The 16,364-nt window shown below is 42.8% G+C and overlaps 2 long non-coding RNA genes across 9 annotated transcripts; both read left to right on the top strand.

Moving 5' to 3' along the window:
* Positions 1-206: 206 nt before the first annotated feature.
* LOC123167140 (uncharacterized) lies at positions 207-3,484 on the top strand. 3 transcript variants are annotated; one of them, XR_006483819.1, is made up of 5 exons: positions 207-331; positions 1,010-1,077; positions 1,612-1,775; positions 1,898-1,980; positions 2,999-3,015. It is a non-coding gene; the product is annotated as an uncharacterized lncRNA (long non-coding RNA). The 3 variants fall into 3 exon arrangements; XR_006483817.1 differs by having other exon boundaries at positions 208-331; positions 2,996-3,141; XR_006483818.1 differs by lacking the exon at positions 207-331 and adding an exon at positions 504-628 and having other exon boundaries at positions 2,996-3,484.
* Positions 3,485-10,153: 6,669 nt separating this feature from the next.
* On the top strand, positions 10,154-14,580 carry LOC123166473 (uncharacterized). 6 transcript variants are annotated; one of them, XR_006483563.1, is made up of 6 exons: positions 10,154-10,422; positions 10,494-10,591; positions 11,585-11,884; positions 12,045-12,131; positions 12,830-12,904; positions 13,311-14,580. It is a non-coding gene; the product is annotated as an uncharacterized lncRNA (long non-coding RNA). The 6 variants fall into 6 exon arrangements; XR_006483560.1 differs by having other exon boundaries at positions 11,585-12,131; positions 13,311-13,411; positions 13,490-14,580; XR_006483561.1 differs by having other exon boundaries at positions 11,585-12,131; positions 13,311-13,930; positions 14,374-14,580.
* Positions 14,581-16,364: the final 1,784 nt, after the last annotated feature.

Genomic DNA, 16,364 nt, shown 5'->3' with positions numbered 1-16,364 from the left:
GCCGTCGCTCGTCTCTGTAGGAGAGAGAGGATGAGAGGAAGAGAGAGAAGGAAGGAGAGGAGGGAGAAAGAGAGAGGAAAGAGGAGATGGAGGTGTGTGGGCTGATGGGAGAAGGTCTCACGCCGGCGTCGGCCTACGTCTGCGAGGTCGGGCAAGATCTGGCGGTTGGCGGCGGCTCGATCCGCTCCTGGATCGGGAGCTGCGAGGAGACTGGGGCTCTTGGGCGTGCCATGCGCTGGGGGGTGGAGGAGGCTGGTTTGGTGGTTGCTCAGGTTTGGAGCAGCAAGGATATGGGCTGCACTTTCTTGGAGCAGCAAGCAATGGAGCCAAGGTGAATAAGCAACACATACTCGATCGCACTGCTCAAACCATACATGCTTGGAAAAAATTAATGTGTTCTTAAGATCTCTATAGGATTAAATGTATTTGTTTGCATTACTTTCATTCTCTGAAAAGAATGGCGAATCCAAGATTTAGCTCCAAATTATTGCATTTTTTTCAAAATAGGATGATCTTTCCTTGCTGAATAGACAACATATAGGATAAGAACGTGTATGATGCTGATTTTGGTGGTTTGGACATGGATTTGAGGGTGGAGAATGGCCACATAAAGGAGGCATTCAGGACTGTAAGTATGAATTAAATACATACTACATATCTGATGAAATGCAGGCACAAGGTGTTCTCGTTATAGTTGGGTTCCTCAATCTTTCTAATGTTTTGTTTTGATGTTGCATCGTTTTTTTATTGCAAGCATTGATATATGCGCTCATGCTAGGCAATATAAGGTATTGTCCCATCATTTTTTTTATTGTAGGCACTGAAAAATAAAAGAAATAAGAGACCACAACATGTGTTTAACGTACGTTCTTCTCGGTCCTTCTGTGGTTTTATTTGTCGCCTAGGTTGCTGCTTACTATGAAAATTATGTTAACTCACCTACTTTATTTCCTTTCATCAGCATCTATTTTGCTGCTTACATTTTCTGCCTTTTTTCTGCAACGTCCAGGATCTCCTAGGTTGGTGGATCTGCGACGTTCCGGTTCCTGCTGTTGGTCAGCCGTTTCTTTGGTCGAGGTGTGTTCTATTTGATGCTGATCTTCTTTGTGTTTTTTCATGGCCTACTCTGGTGTATACCCTGATTTCCCTTTATTTTTATTTTCGGTCTAGATCTTTGCATGAAAAGTGTTCTTATGCGTACTATATTTTCCCTGCCCTCAACATCTACGAATTATACATACTCTGTTTCTGCCATTTCAATGGCTTATTTCATGTGGCAAATCATTGATGCCCAGTTTATACCTGGTTGATTACAGTAGACCATCTATTTAGTATGCTACCTACAGGCTTTCCTACTCTCATTTTCTAGTATAAGTGTACTTGATGTATCACCCTTGGTAATTACCATCGGTAGCTTACCAAAAATAATTAAATTTACCGGTTGCTAAATCCAACAATGACAGTTTGTTTATATTTTGATATATTTCGCATGAAATGATGCCCTACGTACAGATATTCACCACTCATTTCTACTCTCTTTGCCTCACTTTCTGATTAGCTATTTGTGCACCTGACCGCAGGTCTCTTATTCCTTTTATTTTTCACTTGCAGAGATGGGTTAACTTGTTGCCGGCGGTGTCGTCCCACTGGTAGGGTTCCAGCAAGATGCTCAAGAAATTTCTCATGAAAGTGGATGAGTAACGTCATGGCCAGGATCTTCAAAGGGCCAATGTTGCATAGCCTTTACCCACTCTGCACTGCCGTAACATCTCAAGGTGAGAGATCCCTGCTGCTAGATTCTTCTCCTTGGGTGGTTCTAACTCCATCAGCTAAGCATTGTTGGAGTGATTAGAGGTGTTTTATAGTTAATTGATTCTTAATTTTGATGTGGCGGTAGCGACTACTCCCGGTACATCTTGTGTTGATCACGAGCAACACCAAGAGAGATGTCTGGACTATTTGCATGCAGATTACCTCCAGGTGATTGATTATGATGCGTATGGTCTTTTCCAGCCATGGCAGATGGTATAGTACCTACTGATGAGAGGATAGATCATTTATGATGACGTACTATTTTAGATGGTGATACTAAAGTGTTATTCTAAGCAATTAGGTCTCTTATGTAGTCTTATTATCGCATTTTTCAGGTTTGAGAGCATGTTATAATATCTTGGTTATTTTGACACTGCCATGCTTCACATTGCGATGTGTTTACTGTTGCAGTTTGGAAATATTACTGATAGATGCTTGGCACACTGGCAAGTAAAGTTGTTTTGAGGCCTGAGTCATGTAAAATGACGATATAGCCTTCTTTATAGCTCCAATATACATGTATTACATTTGGAATGAAGCTTATGTACCTTTTTCGCATTTGTTTGATTGTTGAATGCTTCCAATTGACCCCGAATAGAAAGAAGAAAGCATTTGAAACTTATTGTGGTCAACCATGAAAGCATGTTTCAGAAAATGCATGATAGCCATATATGTCAACCAGCTTTTCCTTGTTTGTAATTTGTACCAGCCTTCTGATAAACATTTAGAGAGGCTGCACTTGTTTTTGTCTGGTATTTAGAATACTTCTGTCATGTCGTGTACTATCCTGAATTGGTGATATTAACCAGTATGATTTAATATAATTATTCATGTGTTAGCTATTAGGTTGATTGGTTGTAATCATCAGTATCACTTGGCGTACGAACCCTGCATACTAGCTGGTGAGAGATCCAAAAACTGTTCTCAATCAGTGACGCCTTAAGTGAATGTGTAATATCTAGAGTTCTGTATTTGAATAACAGACTACTTTTGATGTTTCTCAGTTTCTTGAGTCCTATATATCTCCCAAAAACATAACAGACTAATTTTGATGTTTTGGATTTTATCCCATGAGTGCCTCTGCAAAAGTTGTTGAATTGCTTCCTTATGCTTCCACCTATTTGCTTTTGTGATAAAATTTCACACCATGGTGTTAATAAGTATGAATTATTGTCACCTGCAGCAGGCCTTCTCAAGCTGATGAAATTGGTTCCTTCCATTTGTTAGCTGGACAGCTATAGCTGCACAATGCAAGGGTGAGACTACCAACCGGTGTAGGACAAGGTATGCACAAGGCGTTGCGGGAAGAGGTAGTCAAAGGAGATAGATATGTAGACGGCACAATGTAGGCCAAGCGCTAGGGATGAGGATATGGCGTGGCGTGAAGAGGTAGTCCACAAACCTCTGTTCATTTTCCTGCCTGCTCATTTTCCGGTCCGGTCCGTTCCCCCCTCATGGCGCCCGTGTTCGTGTCTCCTGGCCTGACGTATGTGCGTGTGTGGTTCTTCTGCAGCTCGCGGCGAGGATTGCTGTGTCCAACCTCCCGCCAAGAGGAAATAGTCTGTGTGGTGCTTGTAAATAGAGAGTATTCTGGTAGAAAGGTACATGAAAGAATAGGGAAACTTCTGTCATTTTCTTTGGTCTCTGAAAAATAAATGGTGATATGGGCTGATGCATTGCTAAATTACAAGATACAAACTCACTTCTCTTTTTTGATTTTTGGTTTACTTCATTGTGCTACAATGGCTCTCCTAGGAATGTTCTTCCATGCTTTGATGTGCACAATCCATAAAGTGCATGCATCCAGAAACCAATTAGGATTTTGTGTGTGTTATCTTCTCATAAGTCTTGTGCTCGTCCAATAAGAATAAGGTTTGGTGGTATTGCTTTTGTCTGTCACCCGGTAGATTTCAGACTTCAAGCTAGCTGCCGTTATTTCAGGTTATATGTGCAAATCCTTGGTGTGACATGATTGGTAACTGACCATAAATACGTTGCAATCTGACATGTCTAATTCTTGATTTATGTGGTACCATGGTCTAAAAATTGGTCCTAAAGATACATGATGTTTTTGTACAAAGTTGAGACAGTTATTTTGGAACGGAGGGAGTATTAGATTATTTTGTTCCTTTTTAATTTGGTTCTAAAGATATAATTTCAGAGTGATCATTTTGCATCAGCCAAGCTTGCCGTTGTTACACATAATTGTTCTGTTGTCCTCAATTCACTTTCTCGATTTTTTAATGCTACAAGCATTATTGTTCCAGTTTTTTTTTTTGTTATTGATCATGCCATTTTTCTTTCTGCCTTTGTAGCTGAAAGATTAGTGAGGCAGACTAAATTCTGGACATGTTCCATGTGAGAGAAATAGCATGTTGATTTTATCTTGAAAATAATCATAGCTAAGGGACGAGGTTCGTAACTGAGGGTCATGTGCAGAGCTGGAGGAAGAAGTTGCGAGGCTTGGAACTCTCCTTGTGAAGGGCTCAGGGACAGCATTGAGGACAATGCCTCTTTAGTTGTAATTGTGATACTCCTGATGTGCAAGTAAACACTCCTGTGATACTCCTTATGCTAAAATGTTGGTTGTTAGTACAGAGGTGGTGACATTATTTGATTCTCTGGTATTGATTTCATGATTTGTGGTTAATACATGATGTAATACAATCCACATTGCATTATATTTCCAGTTACATCTCCTACTTACTCACTACTAACATTCTTTCTAATTCGCTTCTTGCGCCATTGGCGCAACCAGGTCATCTAGTGGTATGAAAAGATAATAGAGTTGCAATCTGATGCAATCATCAAGACAAGTTTGAGTGTCGTGAGGATGGAGTCAGAGCTTCACGGCCACCTGAAGCGAAGAAGTGCAGTCGTATTGGATTTAACAGGAGCCGGTCATCATCACCATACAGCAAGAGATGCAAGCAATTGGTCGCCGGCCCCACGCAGTCCCGACCATACATGCGATCACAAACCTCGCAAAACACAAAATTTGAATCAATTTGGTCCTCTTCTCCTGAGAGAATGAATGAATGAGCTTACCACATATGAATCTGTTGTTGCCGCTGCAAGTCAGGCTTATAGCGGTAGAACTTGCAGCCCCTGCTGAACGCGAATGACAGCCCCTTCCACTCTGAACCCATTGCACAAATCATAATTACACCCCACTCCATGAACACATTTAATTTGCATTCCGAGGTGCCAGATGATGCCGACGACAGAGGGGTCGTGGCCGTAGATGATGAAGCAGAGGTTGGCGCTGACGAAGTCCATGAAGGCACCGAAGATGGCCACTGGGTCCTGCCCTACCATGTCGGCATCGCCGGGGAAGCCAGGAACGCATTGTTGGCTCTCACTAAATCAGAAACATTGTGTCAGTTATAAAAGTCAACATGGCACCCACAGGGTATGGGTACGGGTAATGCGTGCCCGAACCCGAACCCGTCTCAATTTTTTATGCTCAAACCCGTACCTGTACCCGCACCTCGGGTTTTAAATTGTTCCCATACCCGTACCCGACCGGGTGCAGGTAATACCCGCGGATAAAAGTACCCATCTCGGCATTTAAATTTCAACATGTTCAAAGTTGACTAAACAATCGTCAAGACATTCCAATAATCCATTCATACATCAACACATTGATGAATCGTAGAAATTCAAGAAAGAAGTGTCAAGTGTGGAGTGCAAAATTATTCACCAAATTGGACGCTTCTCATGCTTCACCCCTTTTCATTGGTGGAGCACATGCGTTACTCTAGGAGTAGCCAGACGTTGCATAGACCTTGTAGTCATCGCCGCACCCAGAAATTTTCCCTTTTGAAGGTGGATGGAGGCGCGAGGAGGGAGACGACAACAAATATACTCCCTCCATCCGAAAATACTTGTCATTAAAATGGATAAAAAGGGATGTATGTAGAACTAAAATACGTCTAGATACACCTCCTTTTATCCATTTTGATGACAAGTATTTCCGGACGGAGGGAGTACTTGACAAGCTATACTTAGCGCCTGGTAGCTTAGGTTTTTTTCTCAATCTAGTCAACGACACATGGGACCAACTTGACATGGTGTAGCAGTATACGGGTTCGCGGGTATGGGTATTGCCTTCCCGTACCCATACCCACCTTACCCGATGAGTACAAATTTTTTCCATTTATAAACCCATGAGTATTTTTATTTCCCATACCCTTACCCTAATAGGGTTTTTACCTGCCGGGTTCGCGGGTAGCAGGTACCCATTGCCATGTTGATATAAAAGCCATGCAAAATATTACTTGATGATTCATTGAACAACATGAGAGCTAAAACTAAGTTCAAGTGGCATCTATTCAAAAAATAATGTTCAGTATTGATCGTGAACTAGAAGCTAACGCGCGCTTCGCTGCGCCATTCTTCAATCATGCGGTTCACATTCTTTTCCCTTTCGCGGGCTTTTTATAAATCAACAGGGCATATTAAAGAAGATATGTTTCCCTGCAAAATAGGGACCATGCAATTTCGGATAAAATCATGTGAACAAAATGTGCACGCACTCATTTGTGTTGAAGCTTCAAATAAAAATAGACAAATCTCAGATTATGTTGTCCAAGGAACTTGTTGGTGTGTTTAAGTATGCATGTGTCCATATTGTCGATGGAAATCATAATGTTCCTAATAAAACCAGACAAAGCTTGTAAGCAACGATGAAAGAATTCTGTATCATACAGATCCTCTATGATTGACATAGGGTAAGCATGTTTGTGCAAACAGGGCTTAAGACTGGGTGTATACGCGATATAAAATATTTGGTCATAAATTGGGGATCAAACTTCTTCTGCTTGATCATTTATTTCGATCATATGTTAGTAGGGTTGCACATGCAGAGAGATGGATCCCTACTGGCTCGTGCATAGCAAATATGGCAGATTGGTAGGCTACAACAAATCCCCATCTGCAACTTGTCCAACACATGGCACACATATATATTAGATGATGGCATGATGTTCACCATTATATATACATGATACCTGAGCTACCACAATCTGATGTTGTTTCTGCAATGGAGAAGGACGCACAAATTGGTTCAGTATAGATGGTTATCTAGTTCGACGCAAGACTGTGGTGCATGCAACAATAGTGATGTGTGGGCAAACTTTACTATATGAGTTTTTTAATACTGACTCTTTATAAAATATATATCACCTCATATATTTACGATTTATAAGAAGGTACCTCACCACATAAGCCCATTGTTTGTCTGCAAAAAAAGAATACAATTCTCAGGCTGGGAAGATATGAAAGAAAACAATATCTAGACTGAATAATCGACGATAATGGCACAGGGTAACCAAAAACCAGTAATACACCAACCATGGAAAGCTATAGGTTCTCTCCTTCAGTGTTATAATCCCATTATCTGATTTTAAGGACAACGAAACTAATCAATGTGATGGAAAAGAAGTCAACACATTTATGTGTGATCAAAAGAAGTTCTCTTGTGAAACATACCATCAATGTAAACTTATCTAACCTTCACAATTATCACAAGCAATATAAGTAGCATCTCCACCGTAGCATTCCTTACAAAGACAACATACTGGACTGGTTTCTGAAACCATAACATCTTCAGATAGAAAAATAGTTCTAGCTTTCCTTCAACTTGTTGTATATTCATCACATGTGTTCTGCGTCCATCAAAGACCATCTAGCCTGTAAGAATAATGTGAAGTTGTCCTTTTATTCTTACAACAACTTGACAAATGTGTTCCGATATATCTAAATTGCCTTCCATGTACTTATCATATAACCTTTTTGATATACGTTTTGCTGGTTCCTTCTTGGCACTTGTTGCAAACATAGACAATATCCACAACACATCTAGGAACCTTGAAATGTTTCTATGGAAAAAGTGCTGGGTGGAATGAGAAAATATTGTAGGTAAACGCTCAAGGTATATATTATCAGTATATAGGTACGCTCAAGGTGAAGCACACCTGAAGATGCAAAATTCAGTAGTTTAAGATATGTGAATTGATTATTAAGATTACCTTCGTTGATATCACGACTGAAGGCTTAAAAGACCATCCATGTCCTTTGTTCAAATCAGGTCTACCTGCAGCAGAAATGCTGATCGTTATACATTGTATAACATTCAAAGGACAAAGAATGTCGAAAACATGGAAGGAAATTGGCATTATTTGCTTCACTAAACATAGCTATACGAAATCTTTCTAAGCAACTCTTCCTCCAACCTGCTAATAGACACAATACAAAACATATTATTTTGCAAATTCGAATTAGACACTGGAAAGAAAATGACACAGAAAAAACATGCATTAGCTGAAAAGTACGAAGAATTGTAAGCAACCATTCTACACACCTCTTTCCCCAACCTGCTCATAGGCGCAGTAAAAATAAAATTCATTGGTGGGCGTGCATGGTTATTGAGAACTGAAAATATAAAGTATCTGAATCTAATGCACCCAATTGCAACCCACACAGATCGCTCATATCCTTCTGATTGTGGCGGATTGGTTGCTTGTGGTGGCTGGTCGCATAACACCATAGCCGACTGTAGTGGTTCAGCAGGAGGTGTGATCGGGCAGCAAGGGCATCAAGACGATAGGAGCAGGAATCTGACAAGTAGGGAAATCTCCCGGACGGCGATGTGCAGGGAGGTAGCGACACTACGTGATGTGATTAGTCGGCATATCCATTTCTTGGGGCATGGGGGTCCATCGGACTTGGGAAAGCCGCAAGGTGGAAGGAGGGAGGAGGTGATTGATGGAAGAGTGAGGCGCCAACCGCGGCAAGAGAAGGAGGCGAGGACGGGTGAGCAAAACAAGAAGGCTGGGGGTAGGGGACAACGCTTTGCAAGCACCAACGTGGCCACCGAACAGCCGCCAGTACCGGCGCTGCGCGGTCAAACCCTCGAACAGCCGGAAACAGGGGGACGCAGCTCAGTCGAACCTTTGATCCCCTCCGCGACAGCCTATACCGCAATACCGCATAACTGTGCAAGGCCGCACAACACGGTCGCAACAGATAGCCAAACCGGTGGCTGACCGAGCCGAGCGGTAAAAAATAATTTCTTGACGCAGGGAACCAACGGAGAGAAGAAGCGAAGTTAAATCTGCAACCTCCCAGATCGCTGCATTCCCTGGGAGCTTAGAAATTGTACTGATTCGTAAGCAAACCACTCGTGTTGCATCATAATACTAACACACATGTAACTGATTTTACTGTTTCAACACATAGCAATGTCCAAACTAATCAAATATGAGTATTCAGATTTGACGTAAATGACAGTGGAAGTTATTGCGTGTTACGGAAAAGAAAAGAAGCACACACACATACATAATAGGAATTGTACTTCACAGTGGCTCATTGAGCAGACAAAATGCAAGTTATTAAAAATTACTGTGAGATGAAATTATGCAATGAACACATAATTTTTGTAATTATCTCAATTCTCTTTTCCAATGGCAACCCAAAGAAAATGAAGATCAACAGAGATCGGACCACAAAGCAGAAAGAATGGAAGAGCAGACTTACCTGGGTAATTTTGCTTTTGCAGAATGCAACACAGGGAGGGAGGGAGGGCTCGGGGAGAAGGGGAGTGTACCGACGGTGGCTCGCTGTAGATCGGCGCAGATGCAGGAGAAGTGGCCAGCCCAAGCGGAGGACACACCGCTATGCAGGCTTCTATTGGGCTCGACCGTGTGCAGCTGGAGGAAGGGGGCGCGCAATACTGTTGAAGTCGCTGGTCACTGGACGCAACATACATGATTTGCTTCCATGGTCTCTAGGGCGTAGGCAGCCACCGCGAGCGCGACGACCCTGGTGGATGCCTCTTTCCACCGCGGTGGATGGAGAGGCAGAGGGCGTGGAACTGGATCCCCTTATTCTAGATCGTGCAAAGAGCAGAGGGGATTCGAGGGGCGGAGACGCCGCGCGGTGCAACACATAGATGAGGGCGGAGATGATGCGATGGCAGCCACGGCGATGCAGTAGATGGTGGGGAGGGAATTGGAGCGAAGGAAGGAGATGGGGGCGGTGGCGGCGTCGCGGCAGCGAGAGAAGCGGTCGAGGAGAGGGATTGTGTTGCCCCGTTGTTTCCAGATGAGGTCTCCAGTTCCCTGCAGCGTACGAACCGACTATACGTCTATCCAAAGGGTCTGTCTAGGACACATCTAGATGTCACATCTAAACTGATGTCCACTCTGTTTGTGATTTTTTTGTCCTAATTTTTTTTATTTCTTGTTGCTACATTATATACTTGTGAGAGTTTAGATGTAACATCTTTAAAAAACATCTAGATGTGAATTAGACCAACTGCTGTCCAAAACTTTCACGTGCGCATCAAGGGCGCTTGCTGGGCGTGTCCACGTCGGACTGGCTAGAAGACAAAACAATTTGCCAATTGCTTCTCCGCCGATTCGTCCAGACGAAAGACAAAGGAGCCCTCTTCACTGCCTCTTCCCCCCACACGCAATCTCTCCTCTCGTTTCTCTCCTCCGCCTCTTCCCCGTGGGGGCCTTGCGGCTGCAGTGAGCTGAGATTTAAGGGGGCGAGCAGGATGGCTGGCCAACTGATTCTTCGCCGGATCTGGAGCCCAGGGATGCGGTGAGTAACTGACCAGCAGTTTCTTAATCCTTCTTACTCTCCACTCCTGATTTGTCTTCATGCCCATCTAGCGAAGGACCGGCCTGGTGTTGCCGGGGCGATGAAGTGGTCGGAGGCGCTGGATCCGCGGCCAATCAGTCTGCAACGGCGGCAAGACGACGGAGATCGGGTAAGACCGGTGCTAAAGGTGCACCGCCTTCCCCATGCCGCCTTCCTGGCTTCCCCCTCGCCTGCCCGCCATCTCCTCCCCATCCCAGCCTCGACCACGTCATCCCCGCCGACGAGCTCGCCCTCTGCAGCAGCGCCCCCCTGGCAGGCGGTTTGTGGAACGGGAATGCCCCATTGATTTTGTTTCTTGTCATCTCCAGATGGGTTTGTGGTACCTGCAATTTATACTGGAATTTAATCTTGAGCTCAGGATTCCAAGCCCTTTTCTCTTGAGCTGATTTGCTGCTTATAATATCTGATGGGTCATGCATTCTTTTGGTTCTGAAATTTATATTGCTTTATCCCGAGTTTAGAAGCCCTGACTGACACTAGGTGGTCCAGTATCTAGTGAGTTTCCCTTCTGTGTGTAATTTTCCATCCACATGGTTTGCAGTTTTGTACTCAACCAATCAGTACCGGCATCAAAATATTGAAATGATTAGATGTGGAGTACCTGATCTGCTCTCATAATAACGCAGTCCCTTATTACTAGCTTTGTAAGAGAGGAATTAGCCCTATTTTTCTTTGCTACAAATAACGTGGATACAGAAGACTGAAGTAGAACTAGGGCATCATGCACGAGAAATTCAAATAGTGCACTGGAACCAAACCTTTAGCTCTTGGGTCTTGTTGATTCAGTGCAAGAACATATTTTTTAGCTGGATGTTTCGCTCATTTGAGTTTCTATTGTGTTCTTCAGTATTGTTAGATGTCAAGTATACAATGATACACTTAATCTTGATTTAATTTTGATCATAAAGAGTTTAGCATAGTTTTGTTGGACCAAGACCATCCTTTGTGTATATCCGTGATCTGTACCAAGCAACATAGCTGCCAGACGAAATGTTCCTTTCTGATGAACATAAGTGTTCCAATCTCTTCTCTACCACTAACATATTTACTTATTCTTATGATATTGTAAACTTGACTACTTAAGTGTGGATTGTTTATGCAGGATTATAGCACGGAAGAAAGGTCAAGAGAAATGGATATATTAAGACTCTTTCCTTACTGGCTTGATACTAATCAATGGAATGCAATACTGAACGATGTTAACATTCCCTCTTTGTTTATTCTGACTGGTCCAAATGGTGGAGGTAAATCCAGCATGTTGTGTTCAGTCTACACGGCTGCATTGCTTGGAATATGTGGGCTGATGGTGCCAGCTGCTTCAGCTGTCATCTCACACTTAAATTCCATCATGTTGCATATGAAGGCCTATGCTACTTGAGCTGACGGGAAAAGTTCATTTCAGGTGCCAATTTTGTAGCTTTGCATTCCTTTTCTGCAAAATATGTGTCTTGTATTCCCAGGAGCACATGTGCTACACTATCTTATAATGTTTAGATTTTCTGGATCATGGAGTCAAGCCTGATAAAAAATACTTTTTTATGTTATTTAATTTTGATGTCGAGCTTTTCAATATCACGGGAAAGAGTCGAGATGCTAGAAACTATATTGGCATGGGGCTTGGTGGTATAGTTCCCTGGCCTTCGAGTCAGGTAAGTCATTGAATACTAGATTTACATTGTCCTTGATCTCATGATATTTAATCGTAAATTCATGTCACATGGTATTCGGAGAAGCTGAGAAACGTATCTCTACTGAAGAAAATAAGTGAATCTGTGAATTGGAGGATATGTTCTCACCTTCTTGATGCTCACATCCTATTACCTTTAATTTGAATTCCAATCCCAACAAATGAAACTGTATCTGGAGCATTAGACTATTTCAAGTCATTCATAGTGTTAAATTGATTTAAAGGCAAATCTGACCAACTATAACTAAATCATCTTACTATTATGTTAACTCTATAGATTTTGTAGATACGAAAAACATGATGACAATGGCACATATTACATTTGAGTTCTCAAGGCCCACAAGAAACATGATTTGTTCCTTGTTCTAGAAAACATCACAAAGAATTTTAGCTACGTATGAAGCACAAGAAGCATGGCATTTAGATATGTGAGCAAATATCCATAAAATTTTGCGTCTACTGAACTATCGAAGCAATTATCATTTTTCCTTAATGCAAAGTACTTCCTATAATGTGCAGTTAGCCTGTGAATTTGTGGATACAATGGGATTTTGAGCGGTGTCTTTGTTTTTTCAACATTCTTGCTGCACATTTACCTATTTAACTTAGACGGTCTAATTATAATTTAACTGCTTTTTCTTTATGTTATTTCGGCTGCAGGATATGAAACTACCTTCAATTTACAGGATCTGAAATAGCTCGGTGATCTTTCTTCCCACATCATCTCAGAATTCTGTATGTAGTCCTCTAAAGCAAAAGTGAAATTTTCATGTCTTGGTACATTTTAATTTCAGGTACCACTACTATGTTGTAAATGATAGATTAGATTCTTATAAGCTTGGTTTTCTCAAATCTTCGTGCTTTAATAATGGATGCTTCCTTTTTCAAAGTATAATAAAAATTTGGAATTATTATTTGCAATTCCTACACAAGGACATCACCAAAGCAAGTTTTCCTTATTTAAAGATTTCTTCAGCTCAAAATGTTATTGTACTACTATGCCTTCTTGAACTGAAAAGTTTCCAGATTGCAAGTTTTCCTTATTTAAAGATTTCTTTAGCTCAAAATGCTACTGTACTACTATGTCTTTTTGAACTGAAAAGTTTCAAGATTGCTAAGGATTTTCCTCTTCTTTCTTTAGAGAACTCGACATTCAGAACTCGCTGGCTCCAGCTAGATGAGCTTGCTGGTATTTTATTATCTGGTCATAAGCAGATTTGTTATCTTCAATTAAAGCTAAATGTGAGCCACACCAACTTCCTTTAGTTCTTGGAATTTTGTTATTGTCCTTTGGATTAACAATATGCCACAATGCTTTAGAAGATTTGCAGGGATGTGTGCTATTTGAAGATACAGGTGGCCTTCTTTGTTACTTATGTTTTCATTTTTTTATAAACTATTTGCAGTTCCATCTGCTTCGTTTCTGCAATCTTCAAATTCAACTTATGTTAGAGGCTTCAGTTCTTAACATATGGTACTTGATTAATCATCATGTATATTGTATAAACATAAAATGATGCACTGAATGCACTATGCTCTTGCATATTGTTGATGTTAATGTTTAATTATGATCAAGAATAGTTGGCATGAGATGATCCTGCATCTGAACTAACGGAAAAGCAAGGAAAGCCTCTGCTGTCTTATTCTACCTTTTTGTTCTTTGTAGTGTGACATGCTGATGCACAACTATGTTATCCAACTACAATTGTAGGCAAGCACTAATGCCCCTCTTTGTGCTCATATGTGTTCTCTGTTAGCCAGGTTAGTGTGAAGTAAGCAGGTAGTTTTATAGGAATGCCCACTATATCATGTTCAGAGGTTGCGTAAAAGTTAACTACATCTGATATCCAGCCTCCTTCATATTATTTTCTTCTATGATATATTCAGTGTCAATCTAAACGTGCTTCTGAAGTCAATAACCATATCTTAGTGTTTTTTTACAATAGTCATCTGCTTCTTATCTGTTCTAGGTGTTCTTGCCTCTGAGCCCACTCTTTGCCATGATGTACTGATCTCCTCATTTTACATTATTTATGTTATTTGTATGTGCGATCTTGTCACAAGTTTTCCACAATTTTTGTTCATGTCAGTGTCACGAAAATCATTTTCGACCAGTCCCAGTTTCTTTCTATCTACTTGCGTTTAACACCCAGTTGTAAAATAATGTGGCGCCGACACTCTCACCCGTCGTTGTGCCTCTCCAGGATTAGCCAACTCAAGCGACTTCTTGCCAGTGTACATCGGCGACGACGACCGCACCGACAATACTGGTGGCCAAGTGCGCCAAGGAGACCAGCACGTCTTACTCACTCTAGACCAGCAAAGTTTTTTCATTGCCTTTAGGCATTTGAAACGGAGATGGTATGATCCTCCTATATTTGCATGCTTGTAGCTCTGATGTACAACCTCCGTAAACAAATATAAGAGCGTTTAGATCACTAAAGTAGCGATCTAAACGCTCTTATATTAGTGATCTAAACGCTCTTATATTTGTTTACAGAGGGAGTATTTTATAAATGTGTGTTGCTGCTTTGTCTTATTTTTCCAGCCAGTATATTGCTATATTGGTCAACATTGCCTGTTAAGGGATGGCTAGCCAGGGCAAAAAAACTGAAATTAGATAAAAGGGGGTGGAAAGATCGCTTGTCAATCTGGCACCGTACAAACTTCCTCTTAGGAGGCGCCACCGGGTGGCGCCCCAACCCCTAGTACCTGACAACTGGGGGCCACGAGACAGCAGTTTAATCGGCGGCTTATCGATCCTCGCCAGCCGCGATTCACCAGGAGGGTGGATTTCCTGGGAGTAGTTAGATTGTTAACCAAAAGGAAGAAGAGCATGACAATGTTAATAAACAGCGACAGCGAACACACACGCATGCTCAACAGCGTCAGGAAGCACACACATTAGCAGGAAGCACACACAGCGGCAGGGCACATCACGTACACATGCTGGGTACAAACGAACAATCTTAGTACACAAAAAACAGAGCAAGGATAAATAAGTTTGCTTTCTCAAGAAATAAATTAGGGTTCACAAGAACTTCTCAACGTGCTTTTGTTGCACATTCTCCGATAAAATTTACAGTGATCATTGCTCTGCTTTGAGACTACAGAAAGCCAACACAAAGCGAACAGAAAGTGAACATACCTGTGCTACTCGATTCAAGGTACGCCCCAGCGGCGCTCCTCACTGGCCGCAACGCCGCCACGCCCTGCCGTTGGGTTATGCGATTGCCTCCGTGCCGTCGTCCCACGAGTCAGGGGGCACGCACTTCAGGGGCTGCTCGTTGGCCGCAACGCTGCCACGCCCTGGGGTTACGCCGCCAATCCCTTGCGGCGGTCCGCGCCGTCGTCCCACGATTTGGGGCCCTCGACCAGGGCACGCTCGATGAGTCCAACGGAGGCAGCAGACGGTGCGGACGGGCGGCAGTGGAGGACAAAGACGGCACATAGGGTTTGCAGAGAGGAGGAAGACGATGCGGAGGGACGGCAGCGGAGGAGAATCGGGTCTTCCCTGTGATTGCCTCGCGTCTTCTCTGTGAGGTCGGCGGCGGCTAGATCGCCCCTCCCCTGTGAGGTCGGCGGCGGCGATCTCGTGCGCCCTGTGAGGTCCGCGGCGGCGTTCTCGTGCGCCCTGTGAGGTCCGCGGCGGCGAGATCGCCCCTCCCCTATCTCATGTGTCTGCAGCGACAGATCGTACATCAAGGGGATCATGAGGAGCGTAGGTGGGTTTTTTTGTATTGCGTGGGTAGTGGGAGGGGAGACGAAAAAACCCAGACGAAAAGGAGGGGGCGAAAAAAAACATGGATGCTAGCCTACCAACTGACGACAACATGTATCTAGAATAGGGTCACAGGCCTGACCTAGACATCCTACCCAAAGACGTTGCTTTAAAGGTCAGAGGCACTCAAAGGATAACAGCATCGACTCGACCAAAGGCATTCCACTCGGAAGACCCGATTTCATTCGACCATGGAGTACACACTCGACCATGACAAGAATCACTCGACGGCTAGAAGATCTAAAGTCACTCTGGACGGCAACGGTCAAGAGTTTACTCTATAGGCTTAATGGTTATTCATGTATCTTTATTACTAGCGTTACCAGTAACGCCCTATCTTTATGTACCTTAAACCCTGTGTAACTGAGGGCCGGAGGGGTCTGGCGAACTCTATATAAGCCACCCCCCTCCTCA

This window comes from Triticum aestivum, chromosome 7D, assembly GCF_018294505.1.
Source record: "Triticum aestivum cultivar Chinese Spring chromosome 7D, IWGSC CS RefSeq v2.1, whole genome shotgun sequence".
NCBI lineage: Eukaryota > Viridiplantae > Streptophyta > Magnoliopsida > Poales > Poaceae > Triticum > Triticum aestivum.
The sequence above is the reverse complement of the archived record's forward strand: the minus strand, read 5'-3'. Positions and strand labels throughout refer to the sequence as shown.